The sequence below is a fragment of the Balaenoptera musculus genome, chromosome 13 (genome assembly GCF_009873245.2).
Source record: "Balaenoptera musculus isolate JJ_BM4_2016_0621 chromosome 13, mBalMus1.pri.v3, whole genome shotgun sequence".
Taxonomy (NCBI): Eukaryota; Metazoa; Chordata; class Mammalia; order Artiodactyla; family Balaenopteridae; genus Balaenoptera; species Balaenoptera musculus.
The window spans coordinates 66,186,842-66,196,213 of NC_045797.1; positions in this window are offsets into that span (position 1 = coordinate 66,186,842).

The following is a 9,372-nucleotide window of genomic DNA, read 5'->3' on the forward strand; positions in this document are numbered from 1 at the left end:
TTTAGTCATTAAGCAAAGTCAAGGACCTTTAGTTCCTTCTCAAGGGCTAGAGATAATATTCTGAGCCATAACCTGTGAGCTGTCTGATACGGAAAACCCCACCAGATGGAAGAAGTTAACTACATGATGACCAGACTGTAGCCATGACATAAGCTGCCACAATTCTGAGAACTGGCCTCAAGGAAGTGGGAACAAACCGACCCTGGAACTAAAGATTAATTGTACTTAAAACAATCAAGATGACTCTGGTCAGACCACCATGACCAATTTCAGGATGACTGTCAGAGCTGACTGTGCTGTTTCTGCATGTGGCCCCCTGCCTCTGTCCATAAAAGCTCTTGCCCCCTGATTGTTGGGCGGGGGAGGTGGGGGGGGGGGAGTTGGCCTTTGGACAGGTGCCTGCCCCACCCCCTGCTGTTGCTGGAGTCCAAAATAAAGCAAACTTTCCTTTCCACCAACCTTGCCTCTTTATTGGCTTTTGAGTGGTGAGCAGCCGGACCCCACTTTCGGTTACACCTTCACTCAACAAAATACTACAAGGATTTTAGTATTTTGATGCCCTTAATCCTAACTCTTCTGCCAAGCTGTGTTGAATGTTCTTTGGGGATCATTAGCATATGATACAAAGATTCTCACAATTTATGTTCACTCCCTTAGGTCTCTACCCCAGGTTTTCCTGTCTGCAGTCTTCCAAGCTTCCTCCTTCCAGACCCCCTGACAAGGCAGCTAAGCCATTTGCCACTGCCAGTGTCCATGTATATCCTTCTCTTGAGCCAATTCTCTCCCACACAAAATAGATGACCAGTAACACAGGCCTAAACCCTGCCCATTGGGATAATTACTCTCACCTTCAGGAGGTCTGCAGTGAAGCAGTAATCCATTTTCCTCTTGTATCCACAGACCAAACCTATCAATCTTCAACGAAGCTCAGGCTTTTCTACCTCCATCCTCTGGTCAAGAGAACTCCCCACGGATTAAGGAAGAGGTGTGGGTACAACAGTGGTAGGAGAAATGGGATCTGGGCCATCCATTCATAGAGTTTATGTGTGTCCTCTGAACCTGCTCAAACTCATTCCCAATGCACCACTTCCATTTGAAAAGACTGTTGCTAGGCCTGCCCACACTTATGAGGTGGTGGGCCTGCTATTATCCAATTCATGATGGGCAGTTTGGGTTGCATGGTCACTTGATGCTCCATGAGATGTTCGGCTTCTATTAGGGCTCAGTAGCATGCCAGGAGATGCTCTTCTTTTTTTTTTTGGCCACACTGCATGGCTTGCAGGATCTTAGTGCATGGATCAGGGATTGAACCTGGACCATGGTAGTGAAAGCGCTGAGTCCTAACCACTGGACTGCCAGGGAATTCCCTGGAGATGCTTTTCAAATGTGTATGTTTCTCTCCCACAGTTGGCGTGGCCATTCTCCAGAACCATATTGGGTCGCACTGTGACTCTTCTTTTGGGTCTTGCCAGAGACTCCACTTGGCCTTTTCTCTACCACAGATACTTCTAGTATCATGAGATGTATCAGGTGATAGAGCCCAAATGGCAGGACTGCTTGTTCTGAGGCTGGACCTGCTACTGAGTCCTTTATGGATCTGAGCCCTACTTAAAACTAGCCACCTTCCACCTCAACCTGAAGAGATCTACCAAGCATTCTTTCTTTGTGACAGAAGGTAGAAGGTACTGTAAGTTGTCCTTTACTTGGGAGGAAATGTCCTTGCATGCCTTAGAACATTGGTCTACTTCACCATCCACATAAGTTCTGTGCTTTATATAATAGTATTGTACCAAGGTTATTTTCTTAGTTTTGATATATGTTCTGTGCTTATATAAGATGTTAACATAAGGGCAAGCTGGGTAAAGTACCTGCAGAAAATCTCAGTTTTCTTCTTGCGTCTCTCCTATCAATCTAAAATTATCTCAAAATGCTAAAAGTAATAATTGGCATTTAAAATTTTCATCAACGTAGCAGGCTTCTGAATTTTTATGGGATTTATTCACCCTCTGGAAAGCATGCGTCTCATCAAGACATCCAGATTACTTGCATTTATTGCTCATCGGGGCCAAGTAACATGATATTTCACCATGATAGACTAATGTGATGTTCTGTGGAATGGCCAGATGGTCCGGGTCCCTTTGGAATATATTATGACAGAAAACAGGAAAGTAAACATAGCCTTGGAGCAAGACTGTAAAAGTAGAATGTTTTCTGTCCTATGTAAATGTTATCTTCCCCTGGATGTGATACTGTTTTGGTTTACTATCTTCATTGGGGCAGGGGAGATGCAGTTCCAGGGGCTTTACTTGGCTTTTCCTACTACAACAGCTCTTCCTCTACAGACCAAGGAGCAATGTGAGGATTCTGTCAACTACTAAGTACATCCATTCCAATCATACATTTGGGAATCAAGGAAACAACCACCAGGTTGGTAAGCAGAGCCTGTGGACCCACTCAGAGACAGAACTGAAGACTCCATTTATTATCTGACTCCAATATGCCCCTCCTCTAACAGGAGGGCCTGATGGTGCTTTGGACCCCTGGGTATCCCCATCAACTTAGACCCTGTATCCAACATCCCTCAAATATCAGATTATCCCTCTTTTCCCAGTCTGTGATTATCCAAGGAAACAACCATAAATCACTTTGGAGAAGGACTGAAAAAAATCTGTATACACTTGCCCTGGCGTTCCAGGTTCTTCCTCATAGACACCCAGTCTCTCCTTTGGTCCATGCATTCTAGGTTTGAGAACAGGCTCTGGTCTTTAAATCAGGCAAGTTATTATGACTTTCTATTGGAGTGATGTTGACCCCAGTCTTCTACTATTAATCTCTTCTTATTATGTATTAAGCAGTACCCTTTCTGGCTGCCCATCTATCTTGTCCCTAGAAATACATGTTCTACTAGACATTGCCATAGGTCAGGTCAGTCCCCCTGGCTGCCGCTTCAACCTTACTATCCATTATGGTAATAAGTTCACCATTGCTTCTCATAGTTGTCTCTGCTATTCTAGAATCCTGTCATCTCCACTGCTGCTAGAAGATCCTGTTGTGTGACAGCATGAGCCCTGGTCTGCAGAGGACAAACTCCACTGAGCTGCTCAATGATGCTGGTGCCCCTTCCAGACATTTGCTATCATCTTGATAGTCATCCCGGGCCTCCTGAAGAACAGTCAGCTGAAAGGTTTCTAGTCTTGTTTGGTCGACGCATTTTAGCATGCTTGCTTCTTGGAGCTTTATGATTCCTACATCCACGTTCTGCCATGACGGTTCTGACATCTCTGCTTTTTTTTTTTTTTGGCCGCACTGTGCGGTATGCGGGATCTTACTTCCCCTACCAGGGATCAAACCTGAACTCCCTGCAGTGGAAGCATGGAGTCTTAACCATTGGACCGCCAGGGAAGTCCCAAGGCATCTCTGCTTTATTTAATGTGGTCATTGCTTTTTCCCAACTTCCAAGAACCATGCCAGCAGTATATTAGAACTGGGTTCCAGAGCTCTTGCCATGTTATTGAACACTATGTGATGGGACTGTGCCTCTTATTGGCAAATTCCCCTAAACAAGCTTTATATTCTCTGTCTCCTTAATCCAGTACCTCAGGTTCCACACATAGGCAGAATCTCCCTGCTGTGAGCCAGCACCTGCAGCCCCTGTGGCATATAATCCTTTCTCTCTTTTATAGCCCCCGAACTTCCCCAGTCAGGTCAAGGTGAGACTTGACCCATTTTAAGTAAGGGTTGCCTCTTTCTTCCAACAAGGCAGAGAGACCCACTTCTGCAGCCCCAGATGGTTCAGGGAATTGAGGGTTCAAGATTCTCAAATGCATCGACTCAGATATCCCAACCCCAAGTCTCAAGGGTTTTTTTTTTTTCCAGCTTTATTGAGATATAATTGACATATAACATTGTGTAAGTTTAAGGTGTACAATGTGATGATTTGATATACATATATATTGCAAAATGATGACCACAGGAAAGTTAGTTGGCCCATCTATCTCCTCACATAGTTATCTTTGTGTGTGTGTGGTAAGAATTTTTAAAAATCTACCCTCTTAGCAACTTTCAAGTATACAGTACAGTACTGTTAACTATAGTCACCAGGCTGTATATTAGATCCCCGGAGCTTATTTATCTTATAACTGGAAGTTTGTACCCTCTCACCACCTTCACCTGTTTTCCCCACTCCACCCCTCCCCCAACCTCTGGCAACCACCAATCTACTCTCTGTTTTTATGAGTTGGATTATTTTAGATTTCACATATAAGTGAGATCATACAATATTTGTCTTTCTCTGTCTTGCTTATTTTACATAGCATTATGCCCTCATCTATGTTGTTGCAAGTGGCAGGATTCCTTCTTTTTATGGCTGGATAATATTCCATTTTATATATGTATATATGACAGTTTCTTTATCCATTGCTCTGTTAGTGGACACTTAGGTTGTTTCCATATCTTGGCTATTGTAAATAATGCTGCAATGACCATGGAGGTACAGATACATCTTTGAGATAACGGTTTCATTTGCTTTGTATATATAACCAGAAGTGGGATTGCTGGATCATATGGTAGTTCTATTTTTAATCTTTTGAAGAATCTCCATACTGTTTTCCATAGCGGCTGCACCAGTTTACATTCCCACCAACAGTGCACCAGGGCTCCCTTTCCTTCACAACCTGGCCAGCACTTGTTATCTCTTGTCTTCTCAGGGTTCTGCTTCTTTCCTATCAAGGCCCTGACCTTGACACTGGAGGTTTACCTAGGCAGAGAAGGCAGCCTTCTCTGAAGGTCTGCCACTCTTAACAGCTAAGCCCTAAGTCTGATCTTCAGCTCTGGCTGTCCTCTGGCTGCAGATGATGAGAATCTTTTTAGATGCTTCTGTAAGAACCCTTCAGACTCTCACACATTGCTTGCTTAGCAATAGTCACCCAATTCCACAATCCTTATAGATACTAATTTGCTCCATACCTCTCAAACCCCAGAGATGCTGCATCAGCTAGAGCATCTTCTTTCACCTGCATCCTTTCCTGGTTCACCAGAAGTAATCTGCCACACCACAGCATATCAGGAACAATCAATATTCCACCTGTAACTAGTGACGGATGGATCCTCATGACATCCTCCCATCAAATGATTTATTTTCAGAATCCCACGTTTGGAGTCTTTTTCCTAGAACCAACTCCCTTAAGGAGGCTTCCTAGAAGCAGCACCTAAAGCAAGGACCCTTGTAAAGATCATTCTTTGAAGAAGTGCTCTCAAGAGAAGAGGAGTAATAAAAGCAGGGTACAGGGCACAAGAGAAAAATTAAGTAAGAATATGGTCTCAGCGGGAGAATAGCTTCAGCCTGATCTCACAGAAGCTCTGGAGCATGAATTATACCACAGGGTTATTCAACCTTGAGACAGGGGGTCCGGGCTCTTATTTTCCTATATCAGTCAGTTATTGACTGCAGGCTGCCTAAGGGTTGGGGTGCATAACCAGCTGGGTAAGGCAGCTCCTATTTGGCTGAGGGGAATCCCTGGAGCCAGGGGGAAGCTGTGAGCCGTTAGCTGCCAGTACTCACAGCAGCAGGGAGACGAGTGCCCCATCTGAGTGGGGCACCAATGGCATCCACTGTAGACACAACATAAACACTAAGTAAATGTTAGTTTCTTTGGGACTTCCCTGGCGGTCCAGTGGTTAAGATTCAGCACTTCCACTGCAGGGGTCACGGGTTCGATCCCTGGTCGGGGAACTAAGAGCTCACATACCACGAGGTGTGGCAAAAAAAAAAAAAAGAATACATATATGATTGTACATGTCTAGACTATCTGGGAAGGCTCTGCAAGAAACCACTGCTGTAGTTGCCTCTGGGAAGAGAAACTGGACACCAGTAAACTGACACATCAACATATTCCCTTTAGTACTGACTGCATTTTAGCCAGGTGTACGTGTTACCATTTTAATTTGGGGGAAAAAAAAAAATGAAAAGCCCCTTTGATGTGCCTATGAGCTTAAGAGATGGGGTTAACCTACTCTGCTGCCCAGAAAGGTAATTTCCCCACAAGTTCCTGAATCCTCCCTGACTTCTACAACAGAGTATCACAGCTGATGGATTTCTTAACCTCATGAGCCATCGACTTAACAATCACATTTAATAGGGCACTCTCTGCAGGGCTCAGGAAGGCACTGTGACAATCAGGGAGCCCCAAGTCCTTGTTCTTATTGCACTTTTATTATTATTGGGGGACTCTTTATGCCTGTGTAATGGTTTCCTCCTCTTCAAAATGTGACAGTAATAAGGTGAAACATGGACTCAATAACAGACCCCAGAAAAGAGCCAAGTGAGCTGCTGCCAAGAACACTGGGATGACGTTCTTCTGTGGTAACGAGTGGAAGGAACAGGCAGCCCAGAGCTGGCAGAGGCCACAGATGCTTAACTGGAGGCCTAGAGCTACTTGTTTCTTCTAGCCCACAGTTTCCCTATGGCCGAGACTTAGCATACTCTTTGTTACCCAGTGATATTCTGGAATTCAAAGGTATTTGAAATCAAAGGTTTTGATTTCCTGAGAAGGCAGCCAAGTCCTTGGTAGTTCAGGAGTCTTGGTGCTAGAATGAGTAGCTTAGAAGTGACAGTTTTACATTAACACAAACCAGTGGTGGAACTGAATTCTGATTATTCTCTTTTTGCTCTTCTAACTGTTCCCCCCCCCCCACTCCCACACACACACACACATTTGATGCTGATTTGTCCAACTTGCATCTCCTGGCTCCCTGACCCTTTGTCTCCGGCAGAGTTCAGCCAAGGGGAGGTACTGGAAGGAGTCTGCAGGGTGGACTGAGAAAGAGACCAAGGTGTTGTTCCCTTGACTCCCTCCCTGTGGGATTAGAGGGTGGCAGTGGCTTCATACTCCACCTAAGGCCATAGCTCCTCTCATACAGCTCAGCTCTCACTAAGTCCTGGGACACTCCTTTTCCCTTGGGCAGGGTCTAATTTATTATCTCTAGCCCCAGGGTGCTTCATCATCCACTGATTCCACCTCTGTAATAATCCCTTTAACTCTCTCTAATCATTCCTTCTGCTTCTTGCCAAAACCCTAACTGACACATTGATGGACCAAAATTTCACTTAGTGAAATTGCCAGGAAGCAAAATGCCACTCATCAGTAAAATGCCAGGAAGCAAACCTAGCCACTCATCCAACATAGACATAAATCTTTCTCCTATTACTATTTAAAACAAACCCTCTATATCAGTAAAGAATGTTTTCAGCTATAAGTATCTTCAAACTCAATTTATTGATACAATGGCTTAAGCCACAAGGACATTTATTATTACTTAACTTGAAGTATAGAGGTAGGCAATCTCAAAATTGGTTCTGTAACTCAAGGATGACAACAAGGACCCAAGTTCTTTCCATCTTTCTGCTCTGCCTTCCTTAGTATGTTGACTTTACATTTTCATGCTTGCTGCCTCATAGCCATAAGATGGTTGCCACAACTCCAGGCATCACAGTCATATCCAAAGGCAAGAAACAGTAAACAGAGGAAAAGGTGTTCTCCTTGTGAGGCTTTATTTTTTTTTCAAGGAAGAAAAATCCTTCCCCAAAACTCCATAACAAATGTCCCCAATTGTCCCATTGGCCAGGACTTAGTCACATGGCCACCTGTATAAAGCGTGTGGGAAAGCAAGCATCTGACTTTCTAGGCTTTGTAGGGGGAGGTTGGAATAGAAATTGAGTATCCAAACAAGGGTCTGTCACATCCTATGCTGCAGGTGAACCTTCAGCCCAGTGTCACTCTCTGAGAAATTATGTATGCTATCTTCCAAAAGAAATGTCTGTTACCTCTTCTCTGTTGTTTTTCTAAATAGTAATAAACTTTAAGGCCCAATTCAAATTCTTTCAACATCTATTTATGACCTCCTTTGAATCACCCCTGATGTCCACATAATCTGTTTGGGATGGCCACCCAGAAAACTGTACTAACTATATTTTCTTATTTTCTGTATTGTTGATGTTCTGGCATCTGGGGTCTCATTCCTAGAGAGAGCAAGCACCATGCCCAGGAGCATGCTTTTTATATGCAAAGTAACCATCTAGAGCTCACCTCCACCCACCTTCAACACACACACACCTCTTCCATCCAGCTCTTACACTCTAGGCAATTTTCCCTGCCTTAATTCCCCAAGGCCAGGTACCAGACTAGTTGAGACAGCCCCTATAGCCCAGAGCCTGCTGAAATTATTCAAACTAACCAATCCTAAACCACTTATTCTACCTTTCCTGTTCCTTCCCATGGAAACCACAGTAAAGGCTTTTGCCCACATTTTCTTCCCACCACTTCCGCCTCCTGACTGAATCTGGTGCTTCCCCGTGTAGCCACCCTGTGGTGTGCAGTGCCCCCTCCTCTTGGGAACTGTAACGAACGATCTTTTCAACGGCAGTCCCCTGATCTGTTGGCCTCACCTTACCTGAATAATAATAAAACCTACGTTTTAAAACAAAACCCTTCCCCATAATCTACTTCCCTTGGTGGTTTTCTGCCTATTTGCCTTCTCTACCCAGGGACAAGCTCTGTGAACTTATTGGCCCTGGACTACATTTGGTCAGGTCTTACTGTCCTTCTCCACAATAGGCTCATATGTCCCATAGTCTTCCCACCAGGGCTCCTACAACACAAACAAACCTTTCCTTGCTGATACTGGCCACCTCCGTTAGTGTAACTTACGTCAAAGACCACATGCTTTGAGAGTTGAGGGAAAAGGAATAAGGGGCATAATAGGAAAAGAACTCTATCTTTATGGAGTTAAATTAGTTAAATTATTTAATTTTACTATAGCCCCAGAAATGATATACTGCCCTCATTTTACAGATGTAAAAACTAAGGCTCAGTGTATTCATTTCCTATTGCTGCTGTAACAAATTTCCACAAACTTAATGGCTTGAAACAACACAAATTCATCCTCTTACTAGAGGTCAGAAGTCCAAAATCAATTTTACTGGAGGTGCTGGTCCCTTCTGGAGGCTCTGAGGGGAGAATTCATTTCCTTACCTTTTTCAGCTTCTAGTAACTGTCTTGGTTTGCGGCTCCTTCCTCTACCTTCATACACATCAGGCCAATCTCTGCTTCCAGTATCACCTTCTTTTCCATAGTAAAACCTCTGCCTTTCTCCTTTATGGATACTTGTGATTACATTTAAGGCCCACCCAAATAATCCAGGATGATCTTCTCATCTCAGAATTCTTAATTTGGTTATAATTTCAGAGTCCCTTTTGCCATATAAGGTAACATTCATAGGTTACAAGAATTAGCACTGGGTATTTTTGAGGGTCATCATTCAGCCTATCACAGTGGGTTTCACTGAGCTAAAATCATGGTGTCAGCATTCCTGCAT